The sequence below is a fragment of the Lepidothrix coronata genome, unplaced genomic scaffold (assembly GCF_001604755.1).
Source record: "Lepidothrix coronata isolate B3197 unplaced genomic scaffold, Lepidothrix_coronata-1.0 Scaffold38, whole genome shotgun sequence".
Classification (NCBI taxonomy): domain Eukaryota; kingdom Metazoa; phylum Chordata; class Aves; order Passeriformes; family Pipridae; genus Lepidothrix; species Lepidothrix coronata.
The window spans coordinates 619783-631248 of NW_016690218.1; positions in this window are offsets into that span (position 1 = coordinate 619783).

Sequence of the window (11466 nt, forward strand, 5' to 3'; positions counted from 1 at the left end):
GTTCCCTCCTGTATCACTTTAATGTCTCTGGGTGAGTTTAGCCTCATATATTTTGAGTGCTCCTCCTGTGTGTGTGAATACAGATAACTTATCTGTGGGGAACAAGGCAATTGGTTACAGTACATCTGGCAACAGAGGAGACATCGCTATTTGGCATTAACTGCAGTTTTGTAGTGGTGCAGTAGCTTGGGATTCTCAAACAAGGGCTGGCACAGCAAAATGTGCCACTGCAGCGATCTTGTGCCTGGCATGGGATGGTGTGCCTGTGCTGCCCAAGGTAGAGAAGGTAGCAAGGAAATTACACTACACAACAGAGTGCAGTGGTTCATAGAGACCTCAGAATTTCTGCTCTTAGGCTGCAGCTCAGATTAGCAGTGGTGCTATGGCTTTTGCCTAAGTCTTTAGCTGGTTTAGAGTTTACATCACCCACACTATGATCTCATCCTGTAGGTGTACCCAAAATTGATATAGTTCATTAAAGCTCACTGCCACTTCAGCAAAACACAGCTTTGGGAAGAGTAAAACATTGGATAGTGTGTTCGTGGAGTGAAAAAATATTTTACTTACACTTTCCAGGGATGTTCAAAAAAACTTTTGAAACAACATTTGTGTCTTGTGGCTCTTTTGGAAAACGTGGTGTTACCTGCAGCTCTGGGGTTGTCTGTGGTCAGCTCACACAGGTTTATTCTTACAGGGCAAGTTTGTCTCAGATGTCTGTCAGAGCTATAGGAAATACAGTCAGCAGATCATCACTGGATGAACAGGTAAAGCTGCAGTTGAGGACACAATTTCCAGGTATAAGGAAGAGGTGACTGGGAAAGTTATGGCATTGATGTGGGAAGAGGCTAGCTGGTTGATAAACCACATTTTAGAAGAGAAACATAAGCTGTGATGCTGCAGTACCATTCTGCAAAAGCCAGAAATAGTGTGCTGTGTTTCCTTCTTCGGCCTGCCTTCACTTAGAATAATAATAAATTTCTTGAAAATCCAGTGAAACTTGCTTTCCCGTGGATCTTGAGGGCTTTGCAGCCTCCCTCGTGCCTGACAGGGATGAAATACTTCAGTCTTTTTAGTTTGCTTGGGGCACTGATAAGAATCGCTCTCCAATCCTGTTTATGCAGACCTTTAAAGAACTAAGCAATTTTGAGGCCCCTCTCTTCATAAACTGGAGTTAAAATTGCCCAATAACTTCAAAAGATTGCTTTGAGTTGTGAGGAGAAGTATGACCTGGTTGATAATGTATGTCCCTGTGCAGGCCTTTTTCTTCTTGAAGGAAATCTGAAATATGGCCAAAGAAAATGAGCTCCTGTCTGTCTCATTATGTGTTACGTGGCCAAGAGGAGCTGCTGCTGAGCCTTGTTTTTACAGTGTGGAGCTATTCCTGGTCTCACAGTTATTTCCTTCGCCTCCTCTGATACGAGGATTTCTGGTACATTTCTGGAAAGTATAAGGGGAGAAATCTCACGTTTCCCTCCTGGCCTTTTGTTTGTTTACTGATAGTGTTGCTCTTAGTTGAATGGATTTCTGTGATGCCAGTGAAACTGCTGGTAGTCTAATGCCAGCCTTTCACTAGGTAAGGGCTTTTCTGGCAGAGTATTAGTGACTTTATCATCTCTCGTGCTCGAGTCTAGGCAGAGGTTGTTTGGGAATGATGCTTGACTGAACATCCTGCTCTGGGCAGAGGTGATGTGAAGGAAGACCTCCTCCTCCCTGTTCACAGGTCACTTCTATTGCTGTGCTGTGTCTGTTTCCATCTGATGCTACTGTAGGTGTGATCTTAAATTTGTCCTCCTTTTAGAAAGGAGGTGACTGAGTCTGTGCCTCTTAAACATGGCATTTCTCTCTGAAGGACCTGAAATACCTACAGTTTGGCACAGACTGCTCTGTGTGCTGCTGGAAGAGGTGACTGTGTTCCTGTTTGACTTGTTCCTACAAAAGTAAACCTTGGTGCTTGTCTGAGAAATGGCCAGTTTTCTGTAATGGAATTCAAGATGTGGAGGAGAAATCCAGGTAAATGAGGAAGGAAAATATGTGTGTGTGTATAATTCAAGTCTTAACCAAACCAGACAAAGTCACTCCAAAGCAGCAGAGGTGGGAGAAATTCTAGAGGTAAGTTTGCACCTTTTCTTTATGCCTTGTGTGGGTTCAGGGAAAGTGGAAATCACTTGGACATTGTAGAGGATCTGAGGTCCCTGATAAACAGAGGAAGAGACCATATTTAAGCACTTCTGTTTCTTTTGAGCAACCTAATTGAATGTCCTTGCTGTAGAACACTGATAATGGGAAGTGCACAACAAGAGCTAACTTTGGTACAGACTCTGTGTAGTGTTTGGATGAAGGCAGCTGGAAAGTATTTGTCCTTCAAAGTAGGCTCTGTTTTTGTTCTCATTATCTGAGGTATTTAATACCATCAGAAACTTGCTTTTCTTATAAAAGTAAAAACAGGAGAAAGAACAGAAGACTATGGCAATAATTTGCATTTCCTAAGAATAAAGGGTGGGTGGGAGAGAGAAGGGTGTTCAGACCTTACATTTTGGCTCTGCCCATGAGAGAGATGTGTGCTTGCCTGACATCAAGATCCAGTGTTGTTTCCCTCTAGGACTTGGGGGTGTTTAGATACGGAATTTTGCTTTGTCCTTTTGTAAGCAGTGGATTTGACAGTTGTAAACATTTACAGGTGTTTGTAACAGTAAGTTTATTGAATTACAACAGACTGCATGCCGTAGTTGTTTGCAGACTAATGGCAGATGTTGCAACAGATGTAGTTAGTGAAATAGGGGAACACCTTTTCTATGAGGGGAAAACAAGCAGAATGGCTCATACTAGGGTGCTTAGCCAAAAAACTGCCCAGTGGCTTTCAAATGTCCTTATGGACAACAATCCTCTCTTCTTGAACAGATTGAGAACTAATGTTCCAAGCACAACTATATGGCGAGTACAGAAGGAAGAAGAGGACATTTATTATTTTTCAGAGGTAGATCTTTGCACATGTGCAGTGTCAAAAAGGTGGGGTGCTCTAAGTTTGGTGGTGAGAACAGAGTGCAGAAAAAGCCTCAGTGGCTGTTCTGCTGTAGGTATTTGGCCAGCAGATCTTTCTCCCCACCCTACCTATTTTTATTTTCTTTAGTCTGGCCTAGAAATGCACGTGCAGCTGTTGTCTAGTTGACATGGTGCAGATGCCCCTGCCGTCAACTAGAGGAAGTTGCTTTGGCTTCCTTAGGGCAATCTTTCTGCTTTAGGGATTAGGGGAAAAGTAAAACCTCCTCTACCTCAGTCAGCACCCACAGATGTATGTGGTGAAATGCATGCGAAAGAAAGCCATAACTGCATGAATCTCTAGTGATGGCTGCACCTTCCCTGCAGAATTAGTGCAGCTTAAGGATTTGGGGAAGTGCCTGCTTTTGGCAACATCAGATGGTCACTTTTGGTATCACTATACCAGTACAATGGATTAGTCATTGCAGCTCAGAGGGCTCGATGGATGGATTGCCTATTCCATGTCTCCCTGCTGAGAAGGGATTAGCTTAGTGATATACTCAATGAGGCTGCATTCTTAGGATGAAGTTTCTCAGTGTGATTTCTTATTGTAGCCAAAAGTACATTAGAGATACGATTTAGGTCACAGAAGTAGAACACTTGGAAAATGCCAAATTTCCAATGGATTGAGTAGCACGTGGTTATCCTGTCCCTGCAGACATGCTGCCTGGGGATGTGAAAGTGGCATGTGGTCACAAGAGCAAGGATGGCACCATCATCACCCTTCTATAAGGTATGCATTGAACGTGTAGCTACAGCCTCCGTCCCACTGTTCCTAACTCTGAACTGTTGGACTTCTTAATAATTTTGTTTCTAAAGGTTATTTGGGTATGAACTTCCTGATGTGCATTTAAGTGGCAAAAGTAAAAGAAACTGAGATTAAGCAGTTGTAATTGCTGGCTTCTTCATGACTGGGATTTGAACTGGGAATCCCCTTTAGTGCAGTAGCCATTACTACTTAAACTCAAGGGCTGACTGCTACTTAACCAGCAGCTGGAGGAAGCTTTGCAGTGAAGAAGGCTGAGCAGATGTCAGAGGAAGGCTTTAGAACTTTTCATTTCATGTAAAGTCTCAGTATGGGACAGAGAACTTTTTTTTTTCAGTTTGTTTACTGCTTCTGGTTGGGTTGAGGGGGTTGGGGTTTTTTGGTTTTAGTTGGGCTTTTTATTTGTCCCCTCCTGATACCTGGAGTTGATGACTTTCCTGCTCCATGTAGGACATTGGAGGAAGAGATGGGAAGATGAAAATTATGCTATATTTCCTATCCAGACTGCTTAACCTACTCTCTTACTTCCAGCCTCCTGAGCTTGGGAAGGTTCTTGCTCCATGCATGTTCCCTGTCAAGGAGAGAATTGCACCACAATTCACGTGCCACATTTCTGGGAAAGGGAGGAGGAACTGCACATAGCTTACTTTCTATCTCACCCTGGAGGTAGGCTCAGGACTTCTGGAAACTTTGTCTGCCTGTCAAAACAAACCTGAGGGACAGAAAACAGCAGCTTTTAACACTCAAGTCCAGTGCAGATTTAGGACAAAAAATTCAGTGTTTGTAGGAAACTAAAAATAAACACAAAGCAATTTCACCCATAAAATCACTACAGCAGCCTTGGTATTTTTATGTCAAAAGACTGAACGAGAAGCTGGTAGATGTTTGCCACAGGAAGTGAGGAGGTTAAAAAGGCAAAGGAGGATGCTCTGCCAGAGGTTTTGCTGTTGCTTGCTGGCAGTGTTGATACTTAGATATTGGCTCCAGAGGCCTTGGGGAAGGTGATACTCCTTTCTTTCGCTCTCCTGTTCTCTGCAGCCCTACCGTGCTTTGTTCCTCCCACAAAGTCTCTGCTTTTGCTGCTCATCATCTCCCCGCACTACCAATGGCTTCTCTCTCTCCTTCCTGCCCTGCTCCTCACATCCCTTCTGGGTTTTCAGCGGGTGACCTTGTTCCTCCCAGCACGGCATCAAAGGCTGCGGTCCCCTGGTGCGGGGCTCAGCTCTGTGCTGCAGGCTCCTCCTCGCCCCGGCTGTGACAGCCCTGCTGGTGGCGTGGCCGGATGGTGAACCAGGGACACAGCGAGGCTGTTGCCGGTCTGATTCACTGGGCTGTCACGCAAACAGCACACGCAGCCTTGCCAGCAGATTGCTGGGGGTGATGAAAAGTGCAGACAGGGCCTGCTTGCGCTGGTACTACCTCTGAAATCAGGTTTTTATCCCTGTCCCTCTGTGCTGCCGGGGAGGCATGAAGAACACAGACACAGATGAAGTGAGCTTACTGCTCTCAACTCCTGCTGTGGTGGTACTGATGCTCGGCAAAAACAGGCTCTGTTCATCTCTTCTGCATGGGGCTGGCTCCCAGTGTGGACCAGGAACTGAGGTGGAACATTAACACATCCCTCTGCAGACACACAAGCGATGGGCAAAAGTCATGTACTGGTGTGACAACCCTACCAAATTTCAAGGCACAGCTCCAAACTATTGTGCCACAACTTTTAAACAAAGTAACTGGTCACTTTGTTTTAAACAGGCAGAATCATATAAATCCCCCAAGCCTTGTTTTCAGAAATGCCTGCTTCTAGAGGAACTATATTAGAACATAATAACCTATCCTGAAGCAGACCTCCAGCATGGAAAACTTCGAGCCAACTCTTTAATGCTTTGTAAGCAAAATTACAGCCAACTGAAAAGAGCCGTGTGTTGGCAAGTGCCAAGCAACCTTAATTTAGGAGTAATTTTTTCTACAGACACTTCACCAGAAAAGAGATCCCAGCTGCCAACAAGTGAATCAGTTTGGACAAGGGAATGGAAAACCGCATTTTTGCCTTTCATTTGCTATGCTTTGATATCTCCCTTCAGGATGCATACGTACATCTGGTTTTTCTTGTCTTAAAGGAGTGGTTGTATAAAACTTAGCAGAGGCACATGTTTTTGTCCATCTTTTAACACTGTAAAATTAAGTGTTCGCAGTATTGCCTTAGAAATGACTTAGTTCAGTGACCTTTTCAAGCCCTGATTAGGTGCCAAATAATCTGCGTTTGAAAGACTCTGGACCTGATTCTTTTCTCCTTTACACTGTTTTTTTTTCTCTTGATATCAGCTAACTTCATTGGCACTACTAATTCCCTACGGGCTTGGTATGGGTAGAAAAAGAAAATATATATTGTTCTGTATATATGAATATGTATATATCTATAGAGAGGAGTTATATAGCATAGAAGTGAAATCATAGTAACTGGTGGGTTTTTGTTTTACTTGACACTGTGCACATGTACTGAGATTCCCAGTCTCCTGAAGCATCCTTGTAAGCACCTTTTCTCTAAAGAATACCTTCTTTATAACTGCAGATGTTGTTTAGAGTTTTGTGTGACTTTTCTGTTGCTTATATATTTTCCTGTCAGCATCAGGTAGAAGATCAGACTGAAATACTTGTTATAAAAACACTAAAACGCTTCTTTTCCTTTTGTGGGCAGTACAAAATATGATCCTAGTTTGAAGTCCAAGAACTGGCAACTCAAATGAAATGCTCTAACCACTCACAGCTTAGGCTTTATACTGTAGCATTAAATGGAAAGCAGTGTCCTTTCCTACTATCCAGCTTAGTGACAGATGTGATCAGTTTTGGAATGACTGTAGCAAATCATTGCAGTTTTCCACACTGGGTGCCACATGCTACACGTTTATATTTGACAAGAGAGAATGATATTGCCCAGCATTTTTATATAAGGTTTTAACCCAAAGACTTCAAGGCCTTCTTAAAAGAAAAAGCTGAGAATAACTACTCACATTTGTGTATGGATGCTCAGAGACTTCAGATGATTAACCCAGAATCTGCACTACAGTTCTAAGGTCTTATGGACCCTGGGATTGCATTGACTCTGAGCTAACATCTTTATCCATCAGCATTGGATTGCTGACCTGTGGTGGCAGGAAATGCTGCTTGGTGAAGGTGTGCTGAGGATGCACAACCTGAGGGTAGCAGTAAGGTTGTATTATTCCAAATATTAACTCGGTTGTGCTTCATGGCAAGGCTCAGACTGGTGCTGAATTAAAATGACAGCAAGCAATGAAATGGTGTAATTTTTCAGTCACCTTTCAGAGTGATTGACTTTAAGTCCTTTTAGATAACTAAATTTGGTGGTGTGCCATCTTAATTTCTTCCCTGCCTTTACTCCTGTCTTTTGTCTCCATCTGTTCATGACAAGCTGAATGCTTCTTATTGTGACATCTTTCCAAACCACCACCCTTTTTCTTGAAGACCTCTTGCTCACTGTTCTCCCACCTACTCTGACTTTCTCCAAAACCCCATCATATACTTTATTTTCTTGGCCTTGGCTGATCTCTGCATCCTCTTTCTACTTCACCAAAAATATATTGTTTCTTATTAGATCAAGTAGTGTTCAGAGCTCTTACTGGCTCCTTTTTTTTCTAGCTAGGATTGGTGTGAAATGTGCCAGAGACTCAAACAAGGGGCCTCAACAGGCATTCTGCCTTTCTGTATTGAAACTGATCCTGGAAGTCTTTAAGATTAATGAAGGATCCTTTCCATTGCTCCCTCAACAAATGCAGTACTTCTGATTAGGCTGCTGCCTCTATGCTTTGATTGTATCTGTTAACCATTCATGGCTTACCTTTAATAAAATCTCAGGCTGCCCTGGCTGCAGCTGGTGGGGTGTGATAGAGGTGACAAAATTAATTTACATGGAGGGGAAGCAAGCAGTGACAGGGACCCTTGCATAGAGATACCATTATTTTCCTCCCTCAGCCTAAGAAACAAAACAAAAGAGAATGCTGCAGCTGGGCACTGCAGTCTGTATCCATAGACGGTGGATTGCCTTGCATACTCCTTTTGATACTTTTTTTTATAAAGGAGTATTTTGTGCTCCTCTGATACTTGATGTGGCCAGATCTCAGGGAGGAATGTCAGCCACTGTCAAACCTCTACTACGTGTGTTACTTCATTTGTGTGTGGATAAATCCAGCTTCTCTGAAAAACACCAGCGTTCCACACATCAGTTCTATTTTAAAAATTTCTGCTTTTAAGAAAATGCTGTTGTGTTCCCTTTCAACAGCATCCATGAGCTGACCCTCATGGGATGGTGTGAATCCAGGTCAGTGCCAACTCACCTTCTGGGAGCATCTACATCTCATTTCCCCCCTCATCAGCTTTACAGTGAGATGTGCCCATTCTAATAGTCAGTGTTTGTGTCTGAGAAATGTTAGTGCCTGGGGATATACCACATGCCATTATCAACTCTGTATTTTAATGAAGAGCTATTTTCTGACAGCACAAGAGAGACCGTGGAAGTTTCAATATCTAGGAATTTTGGGGAGTGAAACGCGAAGCAGAATTTGGCAGCTGGTAAATTATTTATTATCTGGGAGCAAAAGAAGAGTGGGCTGGACTTTCACTGAATCTCTGCAGCCTGGAGATGTGGTTCTGCCTGCTTTCTTAGCCTTTGACAAATCTCCTCTGCCTACCTTTTATCTGAGAGGGTTGAGCCTCATGCCCTTGCTGGGGAGAGCCTTTCTCTGAAGAGTGTACTTGGGCTGCAAGACAAACATATGTCCTTGAAGCATTTCCTCTGAAAATTCTCATTTTATTTTCCTGGTTGGTCAAAGCTGCTAACAAAGATATTTTGATTTGTCCACACAAAGATATTTTGATTTGTCCACACGGAATAACTTCAGGGAACCTTTCCAAGCAGGCTGCAGTTGCAATTTGTGATTAAAGAATTCCTGCTCATCCTGAACTAAAGGTTCTTGGGATTGGAGAGGGAATCTCTGTTTGCGACTGATTTGAGGGATATATAATATCTGACTATAATTTTCAGGGCAAAATACATCTGTGTCACTTCAAGTTCTCAGGCCAGATCCCAAGTTCATATTTGTTTCCTTCTGAAATAAAACTTGGGTCAGATTCTTCCCAAAGCTATGCTTCAGCACTGTTTATTGCAACATCAAGCTTTGGGACAGACGGTGTTAGTCTCATGTTGGTTGAAGAAGTATTTCCAGGAAATCTAAAGCAACTTTATTTCCCCAGGGTTCTGCACTGAGAATGTCAGATTTGGAGTTTTCTAAGGCAGATGCCACCTTAAAATAGATCAGGAGAATTCCTATTGTTCAGGTGACATAATGAGGCTGAGATGCAAATGCAGAGGGAAGCAGTAGCTGGTATGTTTTGACTGATTTTTTTTTTCTTTTTCTGACATCTCTCTCCCTCTTTTTTTTTTTTTTTTTTAATTTAAATACATTCTGTGGGGGCGAATAAAGAAAGATCAGGGGCCAGCTTCTGGCTGGAGAGTTTGGGATATACAGCCTGCACAAAGGGTGAATATAACGCCTACATGACAGGAACCAATTTAGACATTTCCACCCTCTCTGCAGAGGGCTGCACTGCACCAGTATTAAACACTGGTGCTTCTTCAGATCCCCCTTCCCCCTTTCCCAAAGGAGGAGAGGAGGAACAAGCAGAAATTAATAGCTGGTGGCCAATGCATTCACTGTAGATTCAGAAGCACTGAATTAAAGTCCTTGTCCCAAAACATGTGGACAGGTTCTGATGTCCAGAACCAAGCCTGCCAATGCTCAAGAAGTGTTTGGAAAATGCTTTTAGGCCCCTGGTGTGATTCCTGGAGTGGTTCTGTGCAGGGTCAGGAGCTGGACTTGATGATCCCTGTGGGTCACTTCCAACTCAGTATATCCTATGGTTCTGTGATCTTTGCAGACCATAAGCATTGCACTGTGGGGAGAGAGAACTGCTCTAAGTATCACCTCAACCAAGAAACTCTGCTGAGGACTGCAAGAAAACATATTAGTCAAACTTCATTGAACCTAGGACATCCTCACAGACTTAGTGAAACAGCATTTGCCAGTACTGCGCTAAATTTTGTTGCTGAAAGTCCTACTTTCATCAAGTGGAGTCAGAAGGACAGCAGCTGGCACAGCCCTGGAAAGGAAGAGGCCTCAGACCTATGCTTGTTTCTGCTGCCAGCTTTCCCCTACAACCCCTTTTTCCTACCAGGTCGTTTCACCTTTTGTCCTTCAGGTTACCCCCATCCTGTGTGAAATAACAGGGCTGAGAAAGCCCTAGAAGTTATGTGTCAAAAGCTTTATTTTGTCAACTAAAGAAGCCATGGCAACATAAAGCTACAACACGGTTTCCATCACAAGATTAGCTTGAGTCAGTTACTGCCTTTGAAACATCTGTGGTGAGGGCTAAAAGTAGACTTTCCTAACAGAATTGAAGGACACTGAAGGAGTCACAAAAAACATCCCAAAATAGGGTGAGGAAAAGAGGAATATCAGATAAGGGAGGGAGAGAGGGGAACAAAAGAGTGCAACAACAGTTACAAAATGCCTCAAGTTTCCCCTGCTTTTATTGTTGTTATTCTTTCTCAGACAGACCGATGAGTTTACTGCATATGTTGAATGGTGATACAGTGAATGGAACCACTGTTGAGACTCTTGTTGCTAAGATTCTTAATAATAACAATGTGCCTGAAAGGAATTGCCTGCAGCTGCGAGGTTATGCCAATGCTTACTTCTGTGGGGACTGGGAATTTGTAGGAGTCTTACCTGAGGATTTTAACCAGATGATTACCTGTCCCTATTTTGCCTTTATCCTGTGTTATGCTAACTTCTATCCTCGCTATATTCCTCCTTGTTCTAGGAATGCATCTATCTGGAGATTGGAAATGAGAGAATAAGATAACCAGTTGATATTTTACCTGTAGAAATGCAAACATATGTCCTGCAGGGGGAAAAAGTTGCTTCTCTATGAGAGAGAGTTGAGACATCTGAAATAGCTGAGATGTAGTAGGGAACATATTGGACATGACTTTGACATGTGACAAGCAAAACAGGGCACTTTGGGGTCTGCCTGTATGAAGGCAGCCTACCCATGGACACATCACACTTGCTTGGATCTGTAAACTGCATGAAGGATTTTTAATAAAGAAACACATTTCTACAATGTTTTTCACTTGATTATCTCTGAGTGCTTTAGTGGGCTCAGGAGATGCTGGGGAACAATCGATGCAGAGCTGTTCTGTAAATCTTGCAGCATTTATTTCTATGGAAGTAATCTTTTCTTGCTCCCTTTTTTGTTCAGACATCAAAAGGAGAAGAAAAACAAGACAAAGGCAAAGGCTGAGGCTTACACAAAATGTTTTTCTCTATCATTTTTGCCAAATAAAAAAAGAAAGGAAACAAACAGCATTGCATGCAAATAAATTTTTCCCCCCTTACTTACTTCCAGACACGCTTTCACTGGTTCACTGTAATTAGGCAGAAGGTACTGAAGTTATGTATATGTCAGACCTAACAGACAATATTGTGGTTCACTGGAATTGGACAGAAGGTACTGAAATGGTTTACATTTTAGATCTAACAGAAAATGTTTTAATTGTACCATTCTTTTAACAGATACTTTGATTTGTA